This window comes from Notothenia rossii (assembly GCF_949606895.1).
Source record: "Notothenia rossii genome assembly, chromosome: 5".
Classification (NCBI taxonomy): Eukaryota; Metazoa; Chordata; class Actinopteri; order Perciformes; family Nototheniidae; genus Notothenia; species Notothenia rossii.
Window position 1 is genome coordinate 65,934,021 of NC_136903.1, and position 12,648 is coordinate 65,946,668.

The following is a 12,648-nucleotide window of genomic DNA, read 5'->3' on the forward strand; positions in this document are numbered from 1 at the left end:
ACAGCATTTCTTATAACGCCTATGTTCATGTCTTTACTCTGACCTGACACCACCAGCTGATTAGAAATCGACGGTTATGTATTTGTCTTATAATAAAAGAAAAAGAAAAAAACTAAAGCAAAATCTGCCAATGAAGAAATATGTGAACTAGAACCGATGGAGTGATCTTTTTCGATAGCAGGTCAGGGGGAGGGGTGGGAGCAGCATCAATATTTGGGTCAACCTTGTACCAATGGATGGAGCAACACTTGACAATGAAGGAGGATGAAGGAAACTCCAAAATCTAGATAACAGAGCAAATTCCACGGGGGTCAAACCCAAAAGCTTTGAGCCTCGGTGGGATGCAGCGTGAAGCATGGCATGAGTGTTTATCATGCTTGGTTAATCCATTAGCTACAAGTCGAGAGGGGGGCTATTGTTCATGCTAGCCCTTTGCTTGTCTCGCAGACAGTCAGATCGTAGTGTCAGAAAAAACAGCCACAGACTGGCTCCTTCCACTTTGTTAACATGGAACAGACACACACATGTTTCACAAATCTGATTGTTTATCTAATTAGGAGTGCACTAGTTCAATTTACCCAGACAAACAATACCACACACACATTAGCAACACCCTCCAAGGTTTAGTCACCATCACATTGCTTCCTGCTTCCCTCTTCTTCTCCTCTTTCATCAATACATACTGCAGCCCAAAGATCAACATCCTCACAAGCAAACCATGAGACATCACTGGGAATCCTCATTCCTCTCAAGCAGCCATACAGCACACACACAGAGCCAGTAGCGCCAACGCGTCAAGAGAGCCCAGCACCAAAACAAAGGGCGCCCACACACCCAGAGAGAGGGAGCCCCCCGCAACAAAAGCTTACCCCCAGTCCTCCATTAACAGCGGCTAAGGCTACAGCTAAGAGACACGTGGGCTCCTCCAGCAGGCAGACCCTCTCCTCCTCTTCTCCCCCTCCTGTTTGCTTATATTTGTGCCTTTCTGACTGACTGTGCCACGGAGCATCAGCGTGCAGAGCGGGAGAAGAGGAGCACTAATCTGTGATGTGAGATCTTTCTGCCCGGAAACACTGTTCAGGAACTGTGTGTGTGTGTGTGTGTGTGTGTGTGTGTGTGTGTGTGTGTGTGTGTGTGTGTGTGTGTGTGTGTGTGTGTGTGTGTGTGTGTGGGTGTGGGTGTGTGTGGGTGTGATTCTCGCAAGAGTGAGGGATAATCCTGTGTTCTTTTGCCTGAATGGCTGAGGCAGAGCAGCAGACCAGAGAGCAAGAGAGAGAGAGAGAAAGGGGAGGGGTGGAGGAGATGAACACTGTGGATGCTGTAGTGTGTGGATGTGAGCTGTTTAATGATCAGCCTTTGGTCAGACTGGTGCTGGTCTACACATTTGAATGCCTATTAACAGAACATATTGGGTATCGTTACTAAGGAGGACATGTTTGTTTTTTTGTCAGCAGTATTACGGAGGCACTTCATGGCTGAAGGGTGTAGATTTCGTAATTTCTTTATGACAGTAAACTGAAACTCTTGAAGTTCAGGGACGTCATTTTGTGCATTAGCGCAGACTAATCAGCATTTTCCATCATTTGCTGACATTTTCTAGACTAAACAGCTAATTTATTAATGAACAATATAGGTGACAGTCTGACAGATGAACGAACAATGAAACAAATGAAATAGATTGCAGCCTAATTCACTGCCACACAGGTCCTCAGTTTACCACATTGTTTTACAAAAAGCTCAGTTCTATATTTAAGGCAGCTTCAATGTTCAGATGTAAACACTCTGGTAACAGACTCTAGAAAAGGTACATTTTAGAGATGTAAAGACAACAATACATTCAAGTTAGTTTTCACTTGGTTTAACTCAGTGTGGACATATTCTGTGAAGAAAACTTAACGTAAAATGGCTGTAGAAGGGGAAATGATAGAACATTTCCATATTTTGGTCCAGTGATCCAGATAATATAAAAGGCTCCATTTTCAAGTCCAGTGTAACACAGGCAGGGTGGGGGCTAGCCAACAGGAGATTACGAGAATATGAAGCAGAACATTAGGAGGGTGAAGGACATCCTGGGTAGATATACGTAAGCTGTTCTGAATGTGCCTGAAGTCCAGAGAGCAGGTCTGTGGCAGCCATAAAATGATTAACTATTACACAACTTGTCATAAAGATTTTGATACATTTCAGCTGTTTGAAAAGGTGAAAAGCAAACACAGTCAATTGAAACAAATCACAAATGAAACAACTTAGCATAGATAAAGTAGTTCACATTTCCCTGCCCCTCTCTATTGCACCATTATTTTTAAACGAGACGTTATCAAAGAAATCCTGTGCCTTTAAAAACCAGGAGAACAAGACAGGGAAACATCAGATTCTTTGATCCCACTTGACAACCAGAAGGACACAAAGTCACTGTGTGATGACCCGACTGTCACCATGAATCAGACCTCGACGACAGCAGAGAGAAGAGGGGGCGACACTGGTCAAAATCTGATATGAAGTCCAAAAGCAGATCATAGAATAAGAAAGAAGACTATCACACATGACAAATATGGGTTTATTAATGAGACTAAAAGTCCACAGCAATGCTAGCACTTCAGCAGCTAGCAGTATCCTCGAGCTAAATGCTAACATGCTCAAATGTGAATGTCTATAAGTTAACTAAGTTTGCATTAAAAAAACACCTCAAAATAACAAAACAGTGCTCTCCACTTCAGTTCATCCATCACACTGAATGTGAGACAAAGGCAACAGGACCACAGAACATAAGAGAGATTGCTAATATTTTCCAAAGAATATCTAAACGTGAGATGACCCTTCAAGGAAAAGCAAGCAGATAATTGAATGCTATGCAGCCTGTCAGTCTGAACAGAGTGATTTCCACTATCAAGTACATCTTCATATACTCTTAAACACACACACACACACACACACACACACACACACACACACACACACACACACACACACACACACACACACACACACACACACACACACACACACACACACACACACACACACACACACACACACACACACACACACACACACACACACACACACACACACACACACACACACACACACACACACACACACACACACACACACACACACACACACACACTGCCCTCCGAGCACAGACACGTCCAGCTCGGTGAGATCTTTGGCCACATAATTCAAATCCAGCAGTTTGTCTTTCCCTCCGGACAAACTACGCTGCTGCTGCCCTCATTACATTCATGTCCTATATTTAGAAACCCATTCATCAATAATTCACGCAGTTGTAAACAGATAAAGGAGATGACCAACATGGCTCACGTGGAGAAACTCTTAAAGGTTCGATGTAATCTCAAGTCACTGTCAGGAACATTTGATTATAAAACAGAGATGAATGCAAGATGGCTGCATTGAACAAGACCTGTCTGTATGACGTGTTTTACACCTTGAATGTAACAATATAAAACTATTTAGTGTAGTGCAAACTAAGCCCAGATCAGTGTGTGAGTTCAGTTGGAATGCAATAAAATGTTATAAAAATACACTCCTCTCTTTTAATCTAATTTAAATATAATATCACCACTGAGAGTCCCTAAGCAATACACCCCGGCTTCTCAGTTGACATCTCTGCAGGTAAATAAAATAAAATGGAGGAAAGAGAATCTGTATCCCTCCCTCAACAGCTGTTAGTGTTTTGAGGAAGCCTCTGTAAAAAACGCTTTTAACCCTCAGCCGTTCGAGCTGTTGCTCAATAACCAGCAGTAAAAAGATTGCAGTTGTTGTGCAATTCTAGGGGGAAAGAATGTGTAGCTTTGCGGATAAAAAAGTAAACTCAGAAGATGGGAAATACCATTATTCAAAAGGGCAAGAAGAGCCTATAATTTGTGTTGAAATAGATGATATATATAATGTATGGCAGCCAAAATGATTTGTCAAACCGTTGGCAACCAGACGGCAGAATAAGTGAAACTCATTCCTGTTTTTCTACAATATGAATGTATCATTAATAATACAGAAGTTCTGCACACCAGCAGACTAAAATACCTTTACAAAGGTCTTATTTTTAGCTTAACACAATCATGCCTCCATTGGAAATGTCAGTGGTCAAGTTGCATTGTGGGCAAGGTTTTGACTAGGAAGAAGGGAGGAAAAGAGAATATCTCATGTTTTGTTACATACAGTATACCTTTATTATTAAGTCTAACACCATGCTTTATCAGTTGAGTATTCTTTTAAAGACCATACTTTCAATTAGACAAGGCAAAGATCGACTTCCAAATGAATTTAATCTAAGATGACAATCTCTGATCATTCTGTCCATGACCTTTTTAAAACAACCCTTAAATACAAATAGAAACAAGTAAAAACCCATTCATTCAATTCTTCATCAAACAGGAAAAAAGCTCACAATGACACAGCTACAAAAATACAGGAATGAGGTATTAAAATAGACATAATCATCAGAGCAGATTACTGAACCTCGTCTGTCCTCTCTGCGGCCGCTCAGTCTTCAGTCAACAGCCTCAATCTCTGACAGCCTTCAGGAGAACTGTCACCTGAAACTGAGTGAAACCGTGTCGCTGCTCCACGGCAACCATGACACATCCTTCAATCCAGAACGCCTTTTCCACACACACACCCACACTGAACTTTGACATTTCCCTGAGAAGACACATTAAACCATCAATAATTAGCTTGCTGCTGAGGTAGGGTGGAGACGTGAGGGCTCTCCCTTGTTACACACATTCTAACACCTGTGCCATGTATTCAGAGAGAAGGACAAAATAACATGAGTAACTCATCGGAAAGATAAAGAAAGCAGACCGGAAGAGCAGAGACAGGAGACGGTCACAGGAAAGGGCAGATAACGTTTGTTCTGTGAAGGACAGGCAGGGATGAGTCAACATCGGGGAAACAGCTGCGTCTCTTTAATCGATACAGATTTGCTGATTAATAGTCTGAGTCTCCTTCATTTGAAGGGGAGACTTGTCTGAGGTTGAGCAATATTTAAAATAAAGATGCCTTGATAGGAATGAGTCCTAAAAGCCGAAACGTAGCTAGTATTTTACTACTTGAGGTTCTCTCATCTCGAGATTAATGAAATAAGGTCTCTGGTCAAAACAAGATGAAGAAATGTTAAGGTTTTGCTATACAACATGAAATATGTCAGTAAATACTAGGGATGGGAATGATTAATCGAATATTCGAAATTATTCAGGTTGATTACATATGATCAAATGGAAAAATTCAATGTATACGACAGTGCCATAGCTAAATGTGTTTGGTCTAAAGGTGTGTTTTGCTCCACTCACTGGTCCCTCACAGCGGGCAGAGCTGCAGGTGCTGATCTCTCTCTCTCTCTCTCGCGTCCGGTTATACTTCACTGGCGTTTATGTCCAAATCCATCAGATCTAGCTAGTTCTAGCTAATGATATGGCTGCTGCCCCTCCCTACATGCAGAGATCACGCAGACTCAAACCTCATCTTATGCCCAAATTCCGGTCTTCTCTACAGCTGGCCTGATTGTGAATCGCCTCTCCCCTGAGTAGACATGCTCATATTCTTAAACAAGAATGAGTATTGAATAGCTGCATTCTGTGCATGGCCCTGTTATAGGTTGTTGATCTCTGTTGTAAGAGGGTTACGTTACCCTAACCTGTTATCTTGTTTGTGTATGATCCCTCTTTCATTTGAAAACAAGTTATGTTTTAAGCAGGAAAGCTGTAGGCCTATAGCTGTCAAACTGTGATCATCAGTTCAATACCTTTGACAAATTGACTTGGTTTCTATACTTATTTGAACATGTAGTTATTTATTTTCTTTGTTCGTGAACATTTTTTCCCATTTTTTTTTTAATAGGATATGTACATTTCGGTTAATCGGTTTTTTGGGGGTCGAATATTTGAATATACATTTGCTTTCAAATTCCCATCCCTAGTAAATACCCCACTTGTAATTGTCCAAAGATGTTATATGTTGTACATACAGCGGTTGCTAACAAGTGACTTAATGAGACTACTAAACGTCATCACGCCAAACATTAGCCGCCTTTAGCTTAGCGGTGGTGACATAGTTTGTTTGTAGCCTAACGTTAGCATTTGGCATTGCATTTACGCATCAAAAATCACAAAGTGGTGTTAGTATGAGGAAATGTTCCAGAAGAACAAAATGTGTGAGTATAATAAACGTGTGTTTGCCAAAGAGCCTTTTTATCTGCTATATTCCGAAATCTAATGGAAAATCCATTGGCTTTTTGTCAAGGGATCGCTTGCAAAGCTAATTTCTGTCAACCTACAAAAATATGTAAGCGCTGCACCACTTTATACTCCCAAAATGAATGGAAATGATCCTTGGAGGAAATGCTTCTAAATAATTAGACAAAGCTGTTTTGGAATAAAAGGAACGAGTGTCCTATGATAATAGACAGCTTCCCACTGAAGCAGGTAAAGCATCCGCACACAGCAGAGGACCAAAACTTCCCTGAAATACTTGTAGCCATGAAAGGCTCAGATGAAGCCAGATTTCAAACCCCACACACACAGGCAGATGTTCGTTCCCCCTATATTATGTGCCATCTGTGTATCATCTAATCATGTTGTCCCCATGGGGCCCACTCCATTTGACCCTGGTGTTCCATCCCATTAATGCAGGAAGTAATATACGACCTCTGTGCTGGCAGCAGAAGATCCAACAGGACAGCAGGCCTGGTCTTATAAAAGACAATCTCATAATTGAGACTGTTTCTGTCCTGTGGTTTGACAACAGCAAACATCAAGAAGTCGTGACTCAATGAGCCCCCCCCCCATTGAAGATTAAAAGATTATTTAAATGATCTGTATGATTCGCATTTATCCAATTAGTTCATTTTTGCCGTTTCTCTGCAGCGTCAGCTCAACACTTCTAACTAAATTCATAATTTTGTAATGTTAACAACAAGATATAATGTTTCGTATAATGAGCTTTGGAGGAGCTGGTAATCACATTTCTTTAAAATATGTTGAACAGAGCGGCTCTCAGTCTAAAGGCCCGGACACACCAAGCTGACACCAAAGAAGTGACACAGACGGACCCCGACTGTTGATTCGCCTCGCGTCTCTGCGTCTTGGCCATGTGTCGCACTGGAACACACCGCAAAGACTTCAGCCGACGGCCAAGAAGCACGTACGAACTGCGCATGCGTGAGTGGCAATAACCCTCCTTACCAGCAGGCGGCGGTAGTGTGTATTCGTCATTCAAAAGAGGCAACAACCGGAAGACAGACTGCGTGATACACCGAGAGAAGAAGACAGACTGCGTGATAACCGAGAGAAGAACAGACTGCGTGATACAAACAAACAACAAATAGCGTGTGTGTTCCATTTTCACTCTACAGCGAGAAGCTCATGGGGCTTTCCCGAACCTGTGTCGAGAGCTGGAGTTAAATGAAATCTCAGATTGGCCTTCTTAATAGTTTGTTTGGGTCCCTAACTTCCGTTTCCCTTCTTATGCACTGATTCGCTAGCTGAACAGCCAATCAGAGTGATTTCTTTTGCCGACTGCCTTTGGCCGAAAAGCCACAACAGTGCGGGACACACCAATCTGAGGGCGTGTCGACGCTCACCGACGGACAAAATCGGCTTGGTGTGTCCGGGGGTGTTTCTCAATCTCGAGGAAAGCTGCTCCAGAGCCACTATTTCAAGCATACTACGTCATCGAGTGCCGCCGAAGTACTGCTCCAATGTCCAGCATACTTGGAATTCTACCGAGCCCGGCGTACTTAGTTAGGAGAAATGTCGAGGCTGCACATGTGTAGACTCCGAGGTCTTAAAATCCCCACAATGCTTTGCGCACGGACCAATTTCCCCAAATCTGTGGCGGAAAATGTAAGGCGGGGCCTCTCATATGCCGCACACTTGCTCACCTGTTCCATTCTTCGTTTTTCGAATGCCAGTAAGTATTTTTGCCTCGCTTCTGAAGCAAGACGATCGGAAGACATGTGCTACCAAGCAAGCAGACTCGAGATTGAGAAACACCCCGGGCCTTTACACGAAGTTTGATAATGGAGTGAAGCAGCGTTTCCGCCAGGGGGGCGTCTTGCCGTCATTTGATTAAAAATATTAATATTTCGAGTGAAGATCGAGAGTTTTTATCGCTTGAAATAACGAAAAGGAAAAAGGACATCCCTCTGTTGGAGGGGCAAAGGAGTCTGGTGGGATTCTTTTCAGAGTATTGAAGATCGTTTCCCCGACATCGGCGGTGCCTGCTACAGGACGACACGGAACGTGCGCGACTTGGACGCAATGAGCGGTGCTAGTGACTAACGTAAAAAGACAGTATCTATAAGGGACGGCTCAAGTCAAAATTCAAGCACCCCCCCCCGCGCGCTGTCGGGGTGGACGACGCCCTCTCAGCCCTGGTCTGGCGGAAACACTGGAGTGAAGCCTGAAAGCTGGTTCAGTCAGCTCCAGCACCAATGACGCATATAAACGTGACAAGCCTTACCCTCTCATACAACCAACCAAACATTTTTTCCTATTTTCTGCAATGCTGCTACTTTTCTGCCCCCTGACCACCGCAGCATCCACCTGTATTAGGGATGCACGATATATCGTGCAACCCTAACCTGTATGCACCAGGGGATTGTTATGTAATCATCACGACTCAATGTTCTACGTAAAAACATTTGCAGGGATTAATGAGACGCCAAACTCAAACTATACTGCTCTTAATAAACATATTAAACATGAGTTGTCTGCCTGAAATAATCTAATCTAAATCTAACTTTTGTTGCTCAACCTGCACAATATCTCATTCCAATGAATTCATGAAAATCCAATGAAATTCACTCAATCAACATTTTTGATTGAAGCCCCTGGTTAAGCTTTTGCATTCAAAGAGTGCACACGCTGAGGCTGATACTGGGCAGGAAGACGGAAGAGACTCATTCAAAGAAGTGCAGGTGCTGCAAGCTATGAGAGCTAAACACACAGACGTACTCACTCACACACAAAAAGCCTCTGTTGTGGTTGTCATGAATGGGAACTATTCCGGGGGATGGAAGTGAGATCTTCTGAGAGGAAACATCAGTGATGCAGTCAGTGTGTAGGCAGCTGGTTAGTCAGCACAGCTTTCCAGGTATAAATATTGCCATTTCAACACTCCGCCAACCTAAAATGAATTTAAAACCGTGATTACATTAAATAACCTTTAATTTAAACTTCAACTATGAGTATTTGCTGCTGTTCTTTATATGATATGAACAAATAAATAAAGACAAATAAAGGGAGAACAAAATAAATAAATAACTTCTTAAAGCCCATCAAGTAGTTTTTTTAATGAAATTGTAACAAGCCTTTTTCACTATTATCTGACATTTTAGGGACCACATGGCCAGTACATTAATTAAGAAAATAATCTGTATATTATTTAATAATGACAATAACAGTGAGTTGCAGCCCTTCTTCAAACATGCACTTACATACGCCATCTTTCACAAAACCATGGTAACAACAAGCCCTTCTCTCTTCCTGCTCCTGTGGGTCCGAAGCACTTCACTATATATAAATCTGACTTGCTGGAGCCTCAGAGGAGCGGGGCGAACCTGCAGCCAGCAGCCTCTAATAGCATCTTCTTGTGCCTCTTAAGCTGTGAGATGCTTTTGTAAAGTACCCTCCACAGCTGAGAAGCCCCAGAGATACAAGGGGATTCATTATTAGGCGCTTGGGAAAGCATGCACATCACATGATGCATACTTATCCCACAGCTCTTACTCTTTGAGAGTCTCATGAGTAGAGAAACACGGATGAATAACATCAAACTAGCCCTGAAAGCAGTCCTACAGTCATGCAACAATTGTTATAAGCCTTTTGTGACACGTTGAAGCAAGATGAAACTTCAGCTTAGAGCATTAGTGTTGTGGTGAGCAGATAAACAAATACAGATTATTCCTTATAAAATAGTTTGTTTTCAAGGAGTAAATTCAGAAAAAGTCAATATAATTTGGTATTTATTTGTCTCTTGTAATCCTTTAGATTGATCTTGGGGCGGCTTGAGGCCATTAACCATCAGGTTAGGAACCTATATGATCCTTATCGAGGGCTGGCACTGATGACTATTTCTAACATTCATTAATATGCAGATTTTATTTTTTATTAATCGATGTATTGTTTTGTAAATAAAGAGAAAATGTGTATAACAGTAGGGCTGAACGATTAATCAATTTTAAGTCGAAATCGCGATTTTAAATAAGGTGATTATCAAATCGCAAAGGCTGCCATTTTTTTTTAAACTTTTTTTTTTTCTTGTGTGTCAGTCATCCACACCAATCAGAAGTGCTGTGCTCCACATGATGGCCGAATTTTACAATACATTTCCGTTGGGTCGCTTAAAAACAAATATCGCAAATCGAACCGCAATCGCAATATCTGTCAGAAAAATCACAATTAGATTATTTCCCCAAATCGTGCAGCCCTACATAACAGTATTCAATATATTCAGGCCCAATTAAATGTCTTATTTTGTCAAGTAAAACACCAAAAACAATGTTATATCGAGGAGAAATAATAGCCCAGCATATTTAATTTCAGGGCAGTAGAGACAAACTAAATTTGGCCTTTTACCTTGTAAATTATTTAAACAATTAACAGATTATCAATATAGTTGCTAATTATGTTGTGCAGATCAACTTATTGATGTTTTGACTATGTATATAGTTAGATGTCCCATAATTATTCAGAAATGCTTGTTGTTAACCCAACAATCCAAATCCCAAAGTTCCCAAAAGACGCAGAAAAGCAGAAAATCCTCACAAGAAGGAACCTGAAACGAAATAAGATTGCGACTTGTTGTTTGAGATATGACTTCAAACAATCAACCGTTTTTGGTCGTTCATCCATCCATTATTACTTTCTATTTTACAAGGGAATATATTGTTTACATCGTGAGAGTGACTTCGGAGTGGATGCAGCTCTGGATGTAAGATCTGCATGAAGCTGCTGATCTGCACTGTGCAGCCTGCTGGTTTTCTGCTGATTCAGCACCAGGCTCCGTGCAGCTGAGTCAGACAGTATAGACACAACGGGAGATGTATAGTCAACGTCTGGAAAGATGCTACCAAACACCTCGAACGGATAAAGAAATGGTAGAGTGAAAACTGAATCTTTTTGAGAACTTCTAACCAACACAGTTGCCAAAATATACAAATGCTGTGTGAAATAGTGAGCAACAGCACTTTACTCCATTATATATTAATCATTTCAGTTTTTTAAATAATAAAAACCTCCAAACTTTCATGTCAGTGATCAGTAAACTAAGCTTCACGTCAATAAAATGCAACTCATCGCAGTATTGTGATAGTTTAGGCTACATGACATGGGCACTACTTTCTTTATAAACTAAATAGCTAAGTTAATAATTTTGACAAACTGTGAATGCAATGACTAAAACAACTTACAATAATAATTGAAATTAAGGTGTTGGACTATTGGTTGGGTGAAACAAGCAATGTGAGGTTCACGGATATTCTGATTTACACTTTTTATAATGTTCCTAATCTTTCCTATCCTATATAATTTAATGACAAAATAATTTATGAATAAAATATCCAGCAGATTAACCAAAGGTACAATAAAGTGTTAGATGCAGTCCTACAGTTTATAAGATGATGAAGAAACAGAAGAAGGCACATATCCAGCAGTAAGTTCAACTCATAGAAGTAGCTTACGTCAGACACAAGCCAAATGTCTGTTAATACATAGAATCAGGTTCATACTGGATTTTCGATTTCCATCACAGAGCTGCCGCCCATCTTTCATAAAACACACAACGATAAATGACATTTATTATGGGCCAAACCAGGACAACTTATGCAATCGTTATTTCAAGTTTTACAACGCAGTATATATTTCTACGCCTGGGTATGTCATGACAGCTCTGACCTTGCAAAGCTCCGGGACTTGGAGGAAATGTAGCCTGTCTTTCTCCCATGATCCCCTGTGAGGATCCTATCTCAGGCTCCAGTTACCACACAGAGCTCTCCCACCGTCCACTCTGTGAACCTGGTGGAGCAGGACTAACGAGGATCCTCTCCATTCATAGGTGGAGATGATTGATTATTGATGTGACATACAGTGGCTTTGAAAAATGCCTTGCTCAGTCATTGGGTAACTTTGAAACTATCTCAACCGATTGTTTTGCGCTTTATTCTCAGAGGAAACTATAATTACCTTTGAATTTCCTTGATCCAAAACCCAGACTTAGATGGTAGGCTTATGATGTCTGAAGCCATATTCTTAGTTACAAAGGAAAAGGGAAAATAATAAGTTAAATTGCTTTCAATCAACTAACGACAGGCTCGTGAGCACCAGATGTGACATGCCAAGCTTGTAAATGCAAATGGGAAAAAGGAAGCTAACAGTTGTGTCAAAGCCCACTGGGAATAACATACTCAAATCTATAATTATTTATACAGGAAAAAAAGGAAAAAGAAAGACTTTGGGGTTAGCTAATTAATTACATTAGCAATGACGGCTCATCTGTCATTGCTTCAAGAGAAAAAGAGAGGAGGTTAACCGGGGTACACAAGTCAATAAATGCCCCTCATTTGTCACATGAATTAATCCTATTAGACACTCACTCAAAAAAGAGCACTCTTACATTTGTAGATCC

General features: G+C 41.1%; 1 protein-coding gene across 4 annotated transcripts in view; it reads right to left on the reverse strand.

Moving 5' to 3' along the window:
- Nucleotides 1–12,648, reverse strand: part of pacsin1b (protein kinase C and casein kinase substrate in neurons 1b) — a 28,491-nt gene that overhangs the window by 12,543 nt on the left and 3,300 nt on the right. Inside the window, exon 1 of one of the 4 annotated variants that reach the window (XM_079685627.1) lies at nucleotides 4,483–4,622. The exons of 2 other annotated variants lie outside the window; for them this stretch is intronic. The gene's annotated coding sequence lies outside the window, so the exon portion shown is untranslated. Of the gene's footprint in view, nucleotides 1–869; nucleotides 1,131–4,482; nucleotides 4,623–12,648 lie in introns of those variants that run through there. One more of the 4 variants, XM_079685629.1, reaches the window with a different exon arrangement.